Genomic DNA, 17561 nt, shown 5'->3' on the forward strand with positions numbered 1-17561 from the left:
TCAGATTATCTCCATGGAAAGGCATATGGGTAGCTATTGAATGCGTAAATTCCTAACTCCACAAAGATCTTGCTTCTTCGGAACACTATGGAGAGAATTTGAACGGGACAGCACTGTGGAGAAAAAGAAGCATCAAACTTGGTGTTAATGGCCCCTGCCCTAAACTTACTACTCAGTATGACCACAGACTACTTCCTCAACTCCCCTGAGCCTTTGTCTCCTTATCCATTTAAGGAGATGATGTCAACCCCTACATCGGAGGCTCAGGTACTAGCAGCATATGATGGTGAGGGGCAAATGCGTTTCTAGAATTCTCTCATGGTCTCCTCTCTGCCCTACCCCCCTCACCAGTCTCTGTAAGTTAACTATATCAGCCCTTGTTAAACACCCACTGTGCCATGATAAATGGACCCCAGGAAGCAAAGACGCTGGTGGAACACAGTGGCTCCCAGGGGCTTTGAGCCCCGACAAGATGCCTCTGCTGATGCTCCTTCAGACTTCTGATAATTTGGATTTCTTCACTTAAGAATTGTGGTAATTTTCCCTCGCCCTTTAAGGTTTTATTGTGAACTGACAAACAGGCTTTTGTGTGGGTGTTTCCGCAGGGACTTTCTCTAGCTAACAAAGGCTCTGTGGCAGCCCATGGCACCCTTCTGACCTGGCAGCACCCCAAGTCTGCACCTGCATGTTACTGATTAGTCGCCCTGCTCTTCCTCACCGCTTTGCTGGCTGTGGGAAACAGGGGTGGGAGGATGGCACGTGGTTACGGCCTTCTCCTCTTTAGACACTGAAGGTGTCCCTTCCCAGCACTGCTTCAGAGATTTCATCGGGACCAACAGAATCTGTCCCCCAAGATGCATAGAAGACTCCCTATGACAGGACAGGGCCAAATGAGAGACTGAGGAAACACACAGACCATCAGGTAGCTGCCTGCGTGGGCTCAGTGCCTGCAAGGGCCAGTCAAGATGTCCCAGTATGTACAGCCTGCTCCTGTGAGGTCAGTCTAAGCTAGGAGCGCTAGCAATCAAGATTCACCCCGAATGGGCATGGGTAGCCATCTGTGTCCCTCTCACATACATGCACACTGAGGCACAAAGCATATCCACAAATGTAAATACTCCCTATACACTCCCACATGCATGCGCAACACCACATTCACTAGCTCGCACACTCTTATCTACATACACTTTATAAACATGTATACACATGCACACACACACACACACACACACACACACACAATGTGCCCCTGAAGTTTCTTCCGTTCTACCTCCTTCATACCCAGTCACCACACTCAGGCCCCAGCCCCCTCTTTCCTGGCCAGCACTGGGTTCTTCCCCAGCTACTATTTCCATACAAGACATCCCCCCCAAAGTACTGAGGACGTGTGAAAGCCAGAAAATGCACACAGCTCATTTCTGCCCCCTTGACAACACTCTTCTGGGCAAGAAGCTAGGAGAGAGGAAGGGGGGAGTTAAAATATGCACATAATATACAAATCATCACAAACTGTTCCGAAACTGTCACGTCGCCCCAGCAGAAAGAATGGCTTTCTAAATGCTAAGAGGACCAAGTGGACATCCTTAACCCGATGCCAGAGCTGGCAGTCTGGCCCCGAGCGGCCCTGGTGGCCCTGTTGCTCCCATCTCTCCACCCGGCTGACAGAGTCCTACACCTACTCTGTGCATTCTTTCCTCTTGGAGAGGCAAACCTTGTCTGGATGAACTCAAGCGTATCTCCAAGTTCTCCTAAGATGCACCCACTTCTGTATGACGGCCCCCTTCACACCTCCCTGCCCATCACGCTTTCCTCCTCACAATGGCACGGAAAGTTGTACCCATTCTTGTCACTCAGACTTGAGGAACAGGAACCTGGGGAAATGCTCGCTGCATTGTCCCAAGTCGGCTCACTGCAGAGCATATAAATAGGACACATTTGACTTCAAAAATGAGTTGTCTCCCCATAGAACCACCTGCCAGGCTGAGGACATCATGGCTGATGCAGAGGAGCCCCGTGGCACCTCACTTACCACTCCAGTGTGCTTAGCTGATCATGTGTTCCCATATGTGTGTTCCAACATGTGTACTAGACCTCAGGTTTACTGACTTCCTCCATCACTGTCTTGCCCTCCATGGAGGCATCGTCTGAGAGCAGAACCTGTCGTTGAGGAGGTTCTAATAATAATAATAAGCTCTAACAATAAGCGTGTCTTACCCTCAGTCAGTCGCTCTGGGCTTATGAAGGGTGTTCACAACTGAGTGAACCCAGAAGAAGATAGAAAAACGCCACCTACAAATCATAGCTTTTGCACTGCACATATAAAGAAAAGGAATGATGGAAAACCAGAGAGAGGACAGGATCCTCACAGCCTGGTTCACAGGCCAGCACTGCAGCACCCATGAGAAGATAACCGAGAAGACGTCCGTGGAGGCTCAGTGTGTGTTTCCATGATGAAGCCTATCAGAGCAGAGTCCAGCCTGCCTGTGGGCCGTGCCATTTACCTCAGAGTGCTAGAGGGCATGTCCAGTGGCTTTACCTCAGGGCTCACTGCCTGGTAAAGTACATATTCTTTTTAATCTGCTCCAGCTAGGAGCTGGGAGCATCAATAGGGAGAGGAATTCCTTTCTTTGACTCCCTGGAACTCAGCAACATCTTAGCAGGATTTCTCTTTCCAAAGAACTTAGCTCTATCTAGGACATAAGTTTCTACTCTTCAAAAATATAAAGGTGTCAATACCAAACAAAAGAAATATTTACATTTGATGTCAATTATTTCTTTGTTCTCAATAAGATAAGTACTTGAATATTAAAAAAAAGAGCCTTAGCAACAATGGAAGATAGCAATATGGAAGAAAGAAGTGTGCCTCATTGAAACTTGTGAACTGAACTGGGCCATAAGGAAGCCTGCCCCCTAACATGTGCCCATTGTATTTGTCATCCTGCCACCATGACAGAATATCTGGCAGGAGCTACCTAAGGGGGAAGGAATTATTCTGGATACTGCTTCCAAGCAAACAGTATAACATGGTACACACGTTCAAACACAAGAGCTAGTGGGAGTCAAAGCCGAAACAATGGATCTGGGATACAGCTACCCATCTATTTCTATTTCTGTCTAAATCGTTTGCTTCCTTTGCGGGTGTGTCAAAGAAAGCAAGAGAGCCTCTGAGAAAGGTTGTGCACATACACACACACATACAGAGAGAGAGAAACAGAGACAGAGACAGAGAGAGACACACAAAGAGATCAGGAAAGAGAGAGACTTTGTAAGCAAAGCTGTGACTCTTGTCTCTGCAGAGATTGTAGGAAAAAAAGCCCTGAATGTCCTATGACCCTGGGTAATGCTGACAAGGACAGTTTGGAAGTCACTGTCTAAACAACGCCGCAGAGACAAGCCAGGCTGTCTGAAACAGTAAGAGACCGTGTCCTTGAGAAACAAAGTGTGACTTTCCTCAGAGGTACCTTGGGACACTTTGTGGGAGGCAGTGCTGGGAAAAGAAGGTTGACTTCCCAGCTCCTGTGGGGGCTGGCCTTCCTAACTGGGCAGTGGTATCTCCAATTCCCAAATAGTTGGTGACCACAAGGGGGTACAATAGAGTACAGAAGAGTCAAAACATGGCGCTTGGTGACAACCTAGATGTCAGGGTCCCACGGAATCGGCAGGAGAGACAACTCCTATTCACCAAGACTCCTGTGTGTCAGCAGAAGGCTGAGAGGAGTGAAGCAAAGTCAAGCCTTCCTCATGACTGAAGACCCTTGCCCTGCCTGTCCTCATTTCCCTCTGTTCCATGCTGAACACTGGAGGGAAGGGCGGGGGACTCGGCGTGATGGGAAGGTTCCAAGTCAGATTCCTTCGGCCTAGAACTCCACACTTCCTGTTCAGTGTGGCTTCTCTAACCCTTCTATTGGGGACAAAATCACATGTGGACAAATCACATGTGGAACCAGACCTTTCCCCCACCTCAGGTCAAGAAATCCAGACCCCTCCATCTTGCCGCCAAAAGAAATAACTATAGCTACACCGACCTCAGGATGCTTCATATCACTTAGAACGCCATGAAAACATAAATATTTCCCCCTCGGTCTCGGAAGGAGAATATAAAAAAGCTTATTACATTCTACTCCCTCCTTCCATGGACATATGGACATAGAGTTTTTTGTCCCCAAGCCACAGACAATAAGTCCTTTGATATATTCTAAATGAATGTTTGTGTTTGGTAATAATAAACCTTGGTTTGTAAGATGCCAGAATCTTGTCTCCTCAAACAAAACAAAACAAAACAAAACAAAACAAAAAAACCGCCCCGGCCTCAGAGAGCCAGAAAGCAGTCTTGAAACTAAGAAGTGCTGCTATATCAGGGAGAAGTGAAAGCCTTGGCTTTTCTTACACTCAAAATGACCATGAGGAAAAGCAGACTTTGGGTCTGAGTGCAGGCTCCACACAGTCCTCCAGGGAGCAGCAGAGCGATGCCATCATATCCTGCCCATGACCCTCACAAAAAGGAAAGTTTCACTGCCATAGAGTTACAAACATTGGCTTATGGGCCACCAGCAGCTACCTGCCACCACACTGTGACAGCAGAGCCGAGGGTTGTGACAGCACTGATGTCCAGCGAAGTGGAAAATACTGACCTGAGCCTTGGCAGAGAATGTGAGCCAGTGTCTTTAATTAGCCCATCTAGGGCTGGATCAGTCACTGAGATGTGCTGTGATTCCATGAGCAATAAATTAATATGGGACCTTCCTGGTGCAAAAAAAAAAAAAAATGTGTCTGGGTAGCATCAGTCAGGAACATTAAAGCCAGGATGCAGAAGTTCCAAGGATGCAAAAAGGTCTCAGGGCTCAGATTCTCAACCATGCTAGTGTGTGTGTGTGTGTGTGCGCGCGCGCGCGTGTGTTTATGTGCATGTAGGTGTATATGTGTATGTAGGGTCAACCTCTCCTGTCATTCCTTAGGCACCAGGCATCATGCTTTTTGAGACAGGGACACCTCACTGGCTTCATCTCACAAGTAGGCTTACATAACTGGCCAGACAGTCCTGCGCATCTGCCTGTCTCTGCCTCCCCAGGACCAGGATTACAAGTACACAGGATGCCAGACGTTTTCTGTGGGTTCTGGGCATAGACTCCGGTCCTCAGACTTGTGCAGCAAGTACTTTCTCAGCAGAGCTATCTCACCAGCCAATTTGTCAGACTTTCCTGTAGCACATCCGCCACTGTCCCCAGAAGGACTGCTGGAAGTTTCAGATCTATAGCTCAGAGTAAAGGGGTCACCTCATAAAGTATACACATGGAATTAAATCTTGTCACCCAGCAGAGAATGTCACCCTCTTAACTTGACACATAATTTCTTTTGTAATGTAAGCAGTCTGCTCTTAGGATGGCGGAATTTAGAAGAAACCAACATTTGCTGAGTTAGGAGCCAAGCTTAAAGAAAGACAGTATCATAAGGCTTTCCATCACCCGGCATACAAAACGCAATCTTTTTTTTAATTTTTATTTATTTATTTATTTATTTTTTACTGAGGGAAAGTTGAGGATCAAAGACTTGGTATTCTACATTTACCCAGAGACAAAAGTGGAGAGGGAGTAGAAGCCATGTCTGTGATTTCTGGAGCTCTTGGCCTTTCCAGGCGTTCCAGTCTGCTAGCCTGTGGCACTGGCCAGAGCTGACTCTGCTAATTACAGCCTGGAATCTACCTCATCTTCCCCTGCAATGCCCCAATGCTTCTTAGACATAAAGACAGAGCACTTGAAGGACTTTCCCATTAATCAAGAGTCTCACGCCCCCTCCCCTTCCCAAGTGGAACATAAGAGCCCTATGGCTGACAGCCAACATGAGGGGCTGGATAGAACACCCACACCTCAGGCCGTTGGACTCTGCCAAGCAGAGCCACCAGCCCCGCTCTGATGAAAGTGGTAGTTTTCCAAAGACCCTTGTTTGAGGAGAAACAAAGAGCACTTAGCAGCCTGCTTTCTGATCCCAGACTGTGCAAAGGCGGCACATTATAAAAACATTAGCGCTCAACCAGGGCTCCAGCAACCCCTGAGTGGATGGAGGGCGCAGCAAAAGGGATTTGTCAGAACTCCGCACCGCAGCTGGACACCGGCAACTCTGAGCTCCTGAGGGTGGCAGGCAGCCTGGCACCTCTGTACCTATGAATCACCTTCTGTGAGGGTGAGGCACAGCCCTGAGTTGGGCATGGGAGATGGGCTCAAGAGTTACACGCTTCCAAAGTGAGCAGATGGCATAACCGTGTTCCATGTGTGAGAGAGATCACGCCCAGCTAACATGAGCATTCTGACAGAGCACCAGATAACGAATTTATCAATCCTGACTCGCTGACAGGAGCTGCCTGCTGGCCTCCGCCCCTCACAGCATGGCAAAACCTTCCATCATTGAGGTCACAGATGTCAAACCCTTCCCAGCACATACTCTAAAATGTCAAAAGCGCCTGCTGCCATCTTTCTCCTTTTCCTCAGAATAAACCCTCACTCTCTCAACACATATGGAGGGCAACACAAGGAGGCTGGATCATCCTGGAAAAAATAAAAGAGTGCTGTGGACCTGCTATAAGAGTGGCCTGGGGAAAGCTCTGATTTAGGAGACAATGTCCTTTGCTCAGTGTCTTCTATGTATATGAGCTCCAAACAGAGAGAGGGGGAAAAAGAGAACCATGGCCTGGCTATTAGAACCTGAGACTGTGGATTGCTGCCCTTCTTTCTAATTGTGGGGTTTTGGCTTCAGTATGAAAATTACAGGCTAGGGATAATGGTCAGTGATGGGCCACTCGTCCATCACTGAACCCCTGTTTTTTATTATCTGTACTTCAGCAACAATAAAATCTGTGCAGTGAAGCCCATCTCAGCCACCCATAGGAAACATTACAAATACATCGTAAAGCATGAAAGAAACTTCACTAGGAGAAAACTGTTATTCATTCATCAGCTTCTTTACTCTTAAAAATGTTTTGAAGTATGGTGGTACCTAATATATTCCTAGTAACACAGGAGGTTAAGGTTGAGGCCAGAGGATTATAAGTTCAAGGCCAGTCTGGAAAGCTACAGAGTTCAAAGCCAGTCTGAACAACTTATTGACACCCTGTGTTAATGGTTTATATAAGACTAATATATATTACATATATATGGTTGAAGATAGAGCTTGGTAGATAGTGTTTGCCTATCATATACGTTGTACTGTGTTTAATAACTATTACCACAAATATAAATTCATGAACTGTTGGCAGGGTATAGGGGTTCTCTGAGTGTAGACCAGAAACATGGGGGACGAGTGTGGACAGCATCTCTCACAGAAACCTTTTCCCAAGCCCATACCCAAGCATTTGTCATTCTCTCTGACCAAAGTCTGAATAGTTTGATGCTCACAACTACCAGACTTCATCCACTAAGTCTTATCGTACTCGCAATTTTCCCAACATCCTTATTCCCATCAGAGATGCTAGTCAGCTCAAACTAGCCTTCCTTTGTGGAGGCACAGCCAGTGAGTGAGCAGGAAGTCCAGCCTCTCACCAGCTCTCTCAGCCTTCCAGATCTCACATGTTCATAATCTCTCTTTGCCAAGGACCATGCGGCTGACAGAAATGAAAATGCCTTGTCAGTCACAGCAATAAACTGTAACAAGAAGTCCCTTTGCACGTAATTTCAAAAGAGAATTGGGGTATGGGGCAAATGATATTTTTACAATGGGGTGATTGTTATTATCCCATTGATTAAATCATGATTCTGAAAAGCATTTTTTTATTTTTATTTCTTCTTAAATTAAGTTTATTTCTTAATTCTAGTAGAAACAGAATAGTCTCAGGACTGGATTTTGAGTTCTTCTTTATATTAATCCAGATATAATTGCATATCATACACACACACGCGTGCACAACTTTGCATCTGATTGCTCTTGCCAAGTCAGCCATATTTACTTTCCCAAAGGAAACGTGGATTCTTGGCAGCATTTAATCACTACAGACCTTCCCAGTTTCCCCCAAATACTGTTTTCCCACGGCAAATTGAAATAGATTGGACACAAAGTGTCACTACATGCGAGTTTGTGTTGAACAATTTGCTAGGCTGGAGCAGACACAGAAGCCCAGAACGCAGCTTTTTCAGTTGCTGCTCAGGTAAACAGTGGTGACCATGACCGTGTAATGTGTTCCCTGCTGATAAAAATGACAAGACACTTTCCCATCCTTTCCGCCGAAAGCGGGGACAAATGAACCACCAGATCCAATTGAATAGCAATTTCTTTACATTGTGTTGCTTCTTTCTGATACTCAGCCTGCCCACACAGACAGGCAGAAACCTGTTTGGTTGGATTTCTGGAGCAGGAAGTTTCCAGGCCCTCCACACAATGGGCACTCTGAGGGAGACAGCATGCAAGAGCGGATAACACCTCCAGCAACCTGACCCAGTGCACCAAGACTGCTGTGCGCTCTGGATTCTTGCCTAAGGATGGGTTCGGCTGTGCTTTGTTGTTGGTGGTGGTGGTGTTTGCTTGCTTTCCACTGAACTGACAGTGGAGAGTGGCATTTTTTCCATTTATTCTTCGTACCGAAGATTTGTGTCAAAACAAAGACTTCATATCCCACCAGCCACGGAGTGAAATTCCCACTCTTGCCTCCTGTCTCCCGACTGCTGTCCCACAAGGCCAGTCAGGGCCAGTGAGGTGTGGTGAGAGTCACCTGTCACTGATGCACTCTTGTTGGGAAGTTGAGCCCAACCTAAGATCCATAGGGAGACAACTGCCCCCCCCCAACAAACAAACAAACAAAAACTGTGGCTAAAGAGACAACTCAGCCTTGCAAGACCAAGAATCTGAGTGTGATACCCCCTCCCCCCCAAAACCCATGTTTAAAAAACCAAACCAAAGGTTGACAGAGCCTAAGGAACAACACTTGAAGTTGTCCCCTGATTCCACATGACTATGTACGTGTGTGCCTTGCTGGCACATGCATGCCCTTTCACAGAAACCATAAACATACACATGGGTGTGCATGCACAGGCACACAGGCATGTGCACACATGCACGCACATGTGTGCACAGACACATATATGATGCCCTCTTACACAGCGTATTGGCTATCCTCAGTTATTCCTTATTCTAAGAGCCCATGCTACTCCAAAAATTACAATTATTCCATTCTTTTACTTATGAAATGCATCTGCCAATCCTGAAGATAGCCTTCATTTCATTTTGAATATATCATAATCCTGGCACGTATGTCTCTCCTAAGAAATGGAAACCTATGATATAATTAATGAATGGTAATTATTTCTTACACTTCTTTCTATATTACTAAATAGTAGGAATTGTCAGAAGCATCGATTTCTTTACCCATGAACGGGAATCTGCCTGAGTGTAACAAGACAAAGGACTGAATCTCTCCCCAAATGCTATTCTATTGGGAACAAATGCTCTATCCAACACATGGGTTTTGTGAGACAGAAACATTCCATGGCAGGGGCACTGAACGCTCCCTCACCTGTAACTTCCTTAGCTCCTACTAACCTTCACCAAAAGCACAACTCAACTGCCACTTAAAAATAGGCTTGATTGTCACATTCCCATTACCAGTTGCAGTGGCTGTCACAGACTCCTTAGGTACAACATGCGGGTTGAGTGCCTACAGAAAGTGGAACAAAATGGAGCAGAGATAGGAATAGAACATCTGGTATACCTCTCATGATATCACCCAGACTTTTACTAATGGAGAGATCATTGATCTTCCTCACCATTATCTTCTTTGCCATCAGTCTCAAAAGTGGTACCTACTCACTTGAAAAGTTAACTTCAGCTTCTTTTGCTCATCACCATACTTGAAGATAAGTCTTATGTGGGAAGTGTGATCTAAGTGCCAGGTATTTAATATGAGATAGAAGAATTATGCAAATCAATTACTAGTCTCTGGAAGATCAGTCCATTCTTCCATATATTCATCAAGTAGCTACTTATGTAGCATCAGCTATCTGATAAGTTTTGTGCTGATCACAGGGCTACAGACATTGTCCCTGGTATCAAGAAGTTTACAACAAAAGTTAACCATCCATGATGACACAGTGGGCTGTAGACTATGTTCTGGACCTACCCCATGAAGCTCTTTCCAGTCTACCTGAAAATTCCTGCACAGAGCTGCAGCTCAGTACTTCTCCTGGGGGTACCATCTGGTTTTCAAAGTGGATTTGACACACTTTTCTTCTCATCCCTCACCTCATCCACCTATCACACCTCACCAGACTCTGCAAACTGGAAACATACTTATTGACTACGCGATGAGCCTCTGAAAGGCAAGCTGCCCTTCCCCTTACTCATACTGACCAGGGGAGTGCTTTTAGAATTAGTCTTATTCGTGGTCATAGGTGCCATTGCGTTTTAGAGATATGTCTCAAGCAGACAAACAGGTTCTGGTGTTCTGTCTGGTGTCCCAACTCAACAATACACTGTATGTTTCATAGAAACATTTTCCTATAAGTGTGTGAGTGTATGTTGTGTAGGAGTACATGTACGCAGATAAGAAAGCATGTGTGTACATGTGTGTGGAGATCAATCAGAGGGGAATGATTCCTGAGGAGCCATAAACCTTTCTGTAAGGCAGAGTCCTTCATTGGCCTAAAGCCTGCTGAGAGGTCTTGTCTGCCTGGCCAGGGAACTCCATTTCTCTCTCCATCCCCAGTGCTGGGCTTATATGTGAACACCACCATATCTGGATTTTTGTGTTGGTTCTGGGAATTGAACTCAGGTTTCTATGTTTGTAAAGCAAATGATTGACCTACTGAGCTATGACTACAGTTCTCATGGCAACATCTTAATAATCACCAAGGAACTGAACAAGTCACTCCATTTGAAAGTTTATTGAAGGTCTACGCTATTTCACACACTATGCCAGTCAAGAGTGTGTGTGCCTACATGTAGTGCATAGGACCTATGACACTGGGAAGCCACGCAAACAAGAACCTGACTTCATGGAAGCCACAACCTAGAGAAAAGTTTAAGTAATAGATATTATTCAAGTTTCTATTTTTGTCCCCTACAGAAAAATCTTATGAAATCACTTGAGATAGTTATAAATATAAAAAGAAATGTCTGTCTTGTTTTAAGGTTCATTTTTAGTACTTCATCCTTGAATTCTTTATGTTAGCTTGTTAATGTTGCTTCTGCTATGAGGATAATATTTGACACATGGGTATGCTGAGATCTTTGGTCCCATCTGTGCCTCTGGTTGTGTGGAGCTGAGATTGCCGTTGTTATGGTATTTGGAGTTTGTCTCTGAAAAACTGGCTTTCCCGTTGTTTTACGTGGCTTGCTTGTTTGTTTGCATTTCACGGTTTTCCCGTGTTGGGATCGATTTCATCCTCAGGCAATGCCCACTGCATAGTCCTTTACCTAAAGATTCCAGTCACAAAGCAGGGAAGTCAGGACACAGTCTCCCCAGGAGCTTGCCTGTCAGTGCACTTGAGGCGTCTGCAGTAAGACTGATGTGCCAAGCGCTTTCTAAGCATTAACTTTGTGTGTACGCCACTGCCCTTGCTGCAAAGGATTGCGAGATAAACAGAAGAATATCTCCAGCAGGGTGTGGAAAACCCTTTCTAGTCCTGTGGTGAGATATCCAAACCAAAGCAACTTACAGAAGAATGAGTTTACTGTGGACTTACAGTTCTAGAAAGATGAGAATTCATTACTCAAGGCAGGATAACAGGGAAGCCAGCACTGGGGAAGGCAGCAAGAGCTCACTTCTCAAAGTTTAAGCAGAGATATTAGTATTTTTATAACAGGGTCTCTCACTGACCCTGGACTCATTAATTTAGCTGCATGAGCTGTCAGACAGGGAAAACCTGGGCTCCTTCTGCCTGTTCCCCTAGTGCTGGGACTATAGATTACTATATCCAGCTTTTCAAAAAAGTTATTGGGGTTGAACTCAAGTCCCCCTGGTTATGCAATTGTGCCTTGTGCTCTGTCCCCACAGCTTCGTGATAGGCCCCTGTCCAGAATCATCCTCTGGGGCCCATTAACTATTGACGTTATTCTGAGAACTAGAAGGATTGACCTTCTGCACCCTTGCAGAGGACATGCAGTGTGGTACAGACACTGTCATCATCAGGACCTGGGGTGAACAAATCCCAAACCTCAGGCCAACAGCCAGCAATTTCTCTCCCCACTCCTCCCAATGTTGCATTCTTTTTGCATGGTTGCCTGCAAACCTTTGATAACAGAACTGCTCAGCCCATCCTTTCTCTACAGGAGAAGGCTGCATGGCATCGTGCCCTTCTCCAAACGACTGGCATCTTAGCCATTTACAGTGTGTCAAAGCCAATTAAGCTTTAGCCACCACAGAGCTTCCTGTGAAAGCCTAAAGCTAGACCCTGAGGGCCAGTCTTTCAGGAAAGCACATGAGAAAATGCCCACTATGAGTCTGAAATATTAACAGGTGAAATAGCAGGCAATATGCATGCAAAAATATGCATTTTCAGGGTGATTTGTGAAAACACAAGTTTGTCAGAAGCAGTTTAGGGTGCAGGTTATAAGGAACACCTCAGTATCACAGTGGAGTGAATTATGCTTGGTGGGAATGCAATGTTTGTTTCTAGGTAAGGAAGATCCAAGAAGCAAACAATGGCATTGGGGGCCACGTGACAAGAGGACACATATGGGGGGGGGCGGAGAGATCTATATCTAAGGACTCAGATGAAAGAGATCTTCCAAGAAGCATCCACATAAATGACAGAAGATGAAGATGAGACACAGAACACACCCTTCCCAGTTCTGCACAGCCCAAAGGAGCCAACAACGCCAGTTCACAGGTCTGCATCAGGTGAAGAATTTGAAAACCTGGGGCTCTTCTCTGCCACATAGACAAAAATGTCAAGATATTCATGGAGTCCCTTGATTATATGAATACCCTGGGGGCTTGATCAGTAGTGGCCTCACAGATAAATGACCTTGAGCAGTTAAAGATAATTCCGATCAATGTCAGTGTGCTCAGAGGCACAAGGGGTCTCACCACAAAGGCGACTCTACTGTTAGTTGGAAGTTTAACTATGACTGTAATCTGTGAATAAAGCAGTATAGCACATACCAACCACTAGGCTGGCGAGTGAACACCCCAAATGACTGGTATTAGCTCTGTAGAAGGCTTTATCTCAGTGTTCCTTCTGCATTATAAAACTCCTTGTCGACCTATAAAAATGTGCTCATATACCTAACCGTAATTTCTCTTCTTTTAAATCACATTCTGAATTAATCTAAGTTAAACTACAGAGATGGCATTGACCACTCCTTCTTGCAAATATTTTTAAAATTTGTTTGATACAAGTAGCCCAGGTTGGCCACAAACCCACTATGTACTCAAGAATGACTTCAACCTCCGATCCCCTTCACTCTGCCTCCCTAGTGCTGGGATTAAGAGCATGTGCCAATGTGGCCAAGTTGGAACCGATGGCCTCATGCATGCCAGGCAAGACTCTCCTACCTGAGGTACATTCCCAGCCCTGCTCGAATGTCGCTGATGGTTGGAATTGGACCGGTAGGGTTTTATAAAGCAAACCAGGGTGAGGGGGAGCATCGACGAGGCTGCAGGAGTAGGCTGCTTTCCTAACAGGCACAAACCCTGGCTTTGAGTCCTCAGTGCCACATAAACTGGATTTGGTGGCACGCATTCATAATTCCAGCACTCAGGAGGATCAGAGGTTCAAAGTCATACTTGACTATGTAGCAAGTCTGAGTTCCCCCTGGGGTACGCAGGCCATCCTTCAAACTTTATAAATATAAAAATAGCAAGTGGACTCATAGAGTTTGAAAATAAAACTCTTTAACATAGTTTGATAATCTATGAAAATGATAGTTATTCGATTCCCTTTTATTGTTCACAAATAAGCATATGTTACTTTTTTGCCTTGTAGGGTTAAATTAAATTCCAGTAGTATTTTAAAAAGAAAGAACTAATCAATTTCATACCAAAAGTGTGATCAAATTCCCATTATCTGGATGCTTCATTATAAGGCTGATCCCAGGGTATCACATATGGTTTATAATTTTTTTTTTTTTTTTTTTTTTTTGGTTTTTCGAGACAGGGTTTCTCTGTGGCTTTGGAGCCTGTCCTGGAACTAGCTCTGTAGACCAGGCTGTTCTCGAACTCACAGAGATCCGCCTGCCTCTGCCTCCCGAGTGCTGGGATTAAAGGCGTGCGCCACCATCGCCCGGCGTCTGGTTTATAATTTTTATTAGATTTGCTTACACATGCCACAGTTCACATGTCTAGGTCAGAGGACAGCTTCCCTTCTTCAACCAAGTGGGTGCCAGGGATGGGACTCAGTCTTTACACACTAAGCTGTCTTGCCAGCCAAACATATGGCTTAAAAAATTCATAGATTCAGATATGTACATGGGATGGTAGAATGGCAAAATGAGAAAGCCCGAATGAATAGAGAACCGGAGCTGTATCTTTGCCAGCAGGGAGCAGGGGACAGAGAAGGCTGACAAGATCAAGCCCATATTGAAAATTTCTATAGCAATGTATGTCTGTGGCCCCACAATCCGTGCGCTCAGATCTTAAATCACATGTGATAGTAGTAGGTGGTGTCTTGGGATCACAGGGTATTTTATTACTTCTTCTTCTTCTGATGATGATGATGATTGTTCTCATAATAAAGTTCCCAAGAGAAACCTCTCACTTTGCTACTACCTAAGGGCATGGCAAGAAGGGGGCAACTGTGGATCCAAGTGAGACCCCCCCAGGTGCCCAGCTGCTGCTCCATTGGACTTGGACATCTAAACTCCAGAGCTGTGAGATGCTTCTGTGGTTAACCGGCAGCCACTCCACACTCTTTCCTTGTTTCAGTAAGAATGGACCAAAGCACTCTCTTTTGCTGGATTCTTCATAACCGGATGCAAAGATTAAACACCAAGATATCAATATTAGTTCCTCAAATAATAAAGAGCATGGTCACTGTATCTTGGCTCAGTTGATGAAGTTCAAAGAAATACAACTGCAGTTGCATTCAGGGCAGAGAATTGCTACTTCCACATTTAGAAATGAAGGAAAGAACACAACTAAATCACAACTAGGGAGATTGGAGAACAGATTAAACTGCAGAGATCCCATTCTGAGGCACATCAGTTTCTATCTACAGTTTCAGAACCCTTACCTGATTTAGCAGAGCAGAGAGCAGGCAAAGAATAGTATATTTTCAACACTCTGGATGCTGCCTGGGCATGACATTTGCAGTTCAGGATGGCGTCTTGGTCTCCAACCGGTACTGGAAGTGCAGATCATCGTGGGAGCCAAGAACACCTTCTGCCCTCTGATTTGGGCACAGCGGTGGCCACTTCACTCAGATGCGTGCCTCCCAGCAGTCATCCCTGCCTCGAGGCCCACAGCCTGGCATGCGGCAATATGCTCTACCTGGGGCTACACCTGAGACCATATGGACTTTTAGCTGCTGCACCATCCAGGTCTTGCCTGCAGAATGCAGAGGACCAGATGGAGCAGACTCTACCTGTGTGAGCCCGTCTGATCAGCTACCGCACCATTCAGGGCCCGCCTGCAGAACGCCAAGGACCAGATGGAGCAAACAATACCTGAGCGAGAGCCTAGCTGACTTACGCTGCTGGGGCCTTGGTGTGAAAAAAATGGCAGACTATAAACATTTAAATAATAATCTCACAACACATGCTGATTCCTTTCCGCCAGGGATAGTGATGGGAAATATAAACTCGCTTAGGAGTAGTATTGAACTTTATCCCCACCCTCACCGCCCCCACACACACACAAAATACAAGTCAGATGATTAAAACCAGAGAGGGCTCTGAAACTTGTCAAAGTAACTTCTAGATTTCAGACCTGAGCAACAAAAAGAATAGTTACCAGAAATCAAACTGAGAGATAGCAGTGGGAAGAACAAGTTTAGAAAGGACAGGAATTTGGGTTTGGATTAAACTAGATTAGAGGAAGGACTGGAGACGTTCGGCCCTGGCTCTTGTGTTTCTCTCAGAACATGCGATCTGTCTTTCAGAAAGTCCAGTATTTCTAAGTACACACAGAACCCAGTAACAGCATAACCCCCTGCCACAGACGCCATGACTGAGACTCCCCCAGTTGGTTGGGTTATTTGCAATAACTTCACAGTTATGTTCCCTGCTTTGCATTTTCTCTAGCACTGTGCATGATCAATCAACATAGAGCAGGACTCAGGACATGTCCCCTCCTGCTGTGTCACTCAGTGGCTTCCTGTCCCAGTCAGCATAGAGCCAAAGTTTGCAGGCCCGGAACCCGCTGCCCTGGGTTCCCTCATGGGCAGTGGTTCCTCTAAGGTCTGGGAACTATCCTCTCAGTAATTTGCATATTATAAATATCTTCCCCCATATATGGATTACCTATCTTAAGGATACCTCCAACTCATAATGAATAGTGAATAATCAATAGTGCAATAGAAAGAAAAAAACCTGTTACCTGAAGCCAGGATGCCAATGAAGGTCATGGGGTGGGATCTCAAAGCTTTGTCTGCTGTCCTCTGGAATACTTGCTAGGCCACCAATGTTTGACAACTGAAGTCTTATGACTGCATACAAAAAAAAAAAAAAAGAGTCTAAGTCACAAGGCAGAAAGGGGCTGGGGTGGGGATTGATGGAAAGTCATTGAGGAATCCAGATCTCCCAAGTGCTACTAATTGAGAGAAATGAAAACAAAGAATCTATCCAACGAGAGCAAACAAAGAGTTTGTCTCTATCCCAAAGGAATACAAGTCTGTTAGGCATTGATGCCCAGAAACCAAACCACGGCTCCACAGGGTCTGGACTGAAAAACCCATCTCCCTTATGGGGATACCCTTGACAGACTCAAATAGCCAGCCAGCCAGTCAGCCCTACCTTGCCGATTCCCACGCGAGCAAGCGAAAGGATGGGAGCAGGGACTTTGGAAGGCTGAGTTTATGAGCAAAGTCACAAAACTGAGAAGTTACCATCTGCACTGAGATGAGTGGCCCCGGAGGGCACTGTAGCAAGTGACATGAGAGGACAGAGAGAAGCACGAGGCTTTTCCTCAAGCACGGACGTTTAGGAAGAAAAGGATAGAGCTGACTAGAGAGCCATGCGGACCAGAAGCTGGAAAAGGGGCTGGGGGGAGGTTAGGCAAGGGAGGCTGAACTTGATCATTGCATGCTGGGTACACCCCAAGCCATGTCAACATGTACAACTAAGGCACACGAACTCAGACTGAAAAATAGGACGCACAGGCCTGGGGGAACAGGATTGACCAGTGGACAAGAGCGCTCGTTCTGTAAGATAAGGATCTGTGTTTGAACTCTGAGAAACCACATAAAAAGTTGGGCATAGCTGTAAGTGCCTGGGTTGGGGGCAAGATCCATCCATGGAGCTCCCTAGAGTTCATTGAACCCAGGTTAACCTGAACCATAAGCATACAGTTCAGTATACTGTGTACAGTTCAGATACTGTCTCAAGGAAGTAGGATAAAGAGATATAGAAGATACCCAGCATCTTCCTCTAGTTTCCACATGTGCTCACACAGGCATGTGCACAAGTATACAGTCACAGGCATGTAC

The sequence above is a fragment of the Chionomys nivalis genome, chromosome 1 (assembly GCF_950005125.1).
Source record: "Chionomys nivalis chromosome 1, mChiNiv1.1, whole genome shotgun sequence".
Lineage (NCBI taxonomy): Eukaryota > Metazoa > Chordata > Mammalia > Rodentia > Cricetidae > Chionomys > Chionomys nivalis.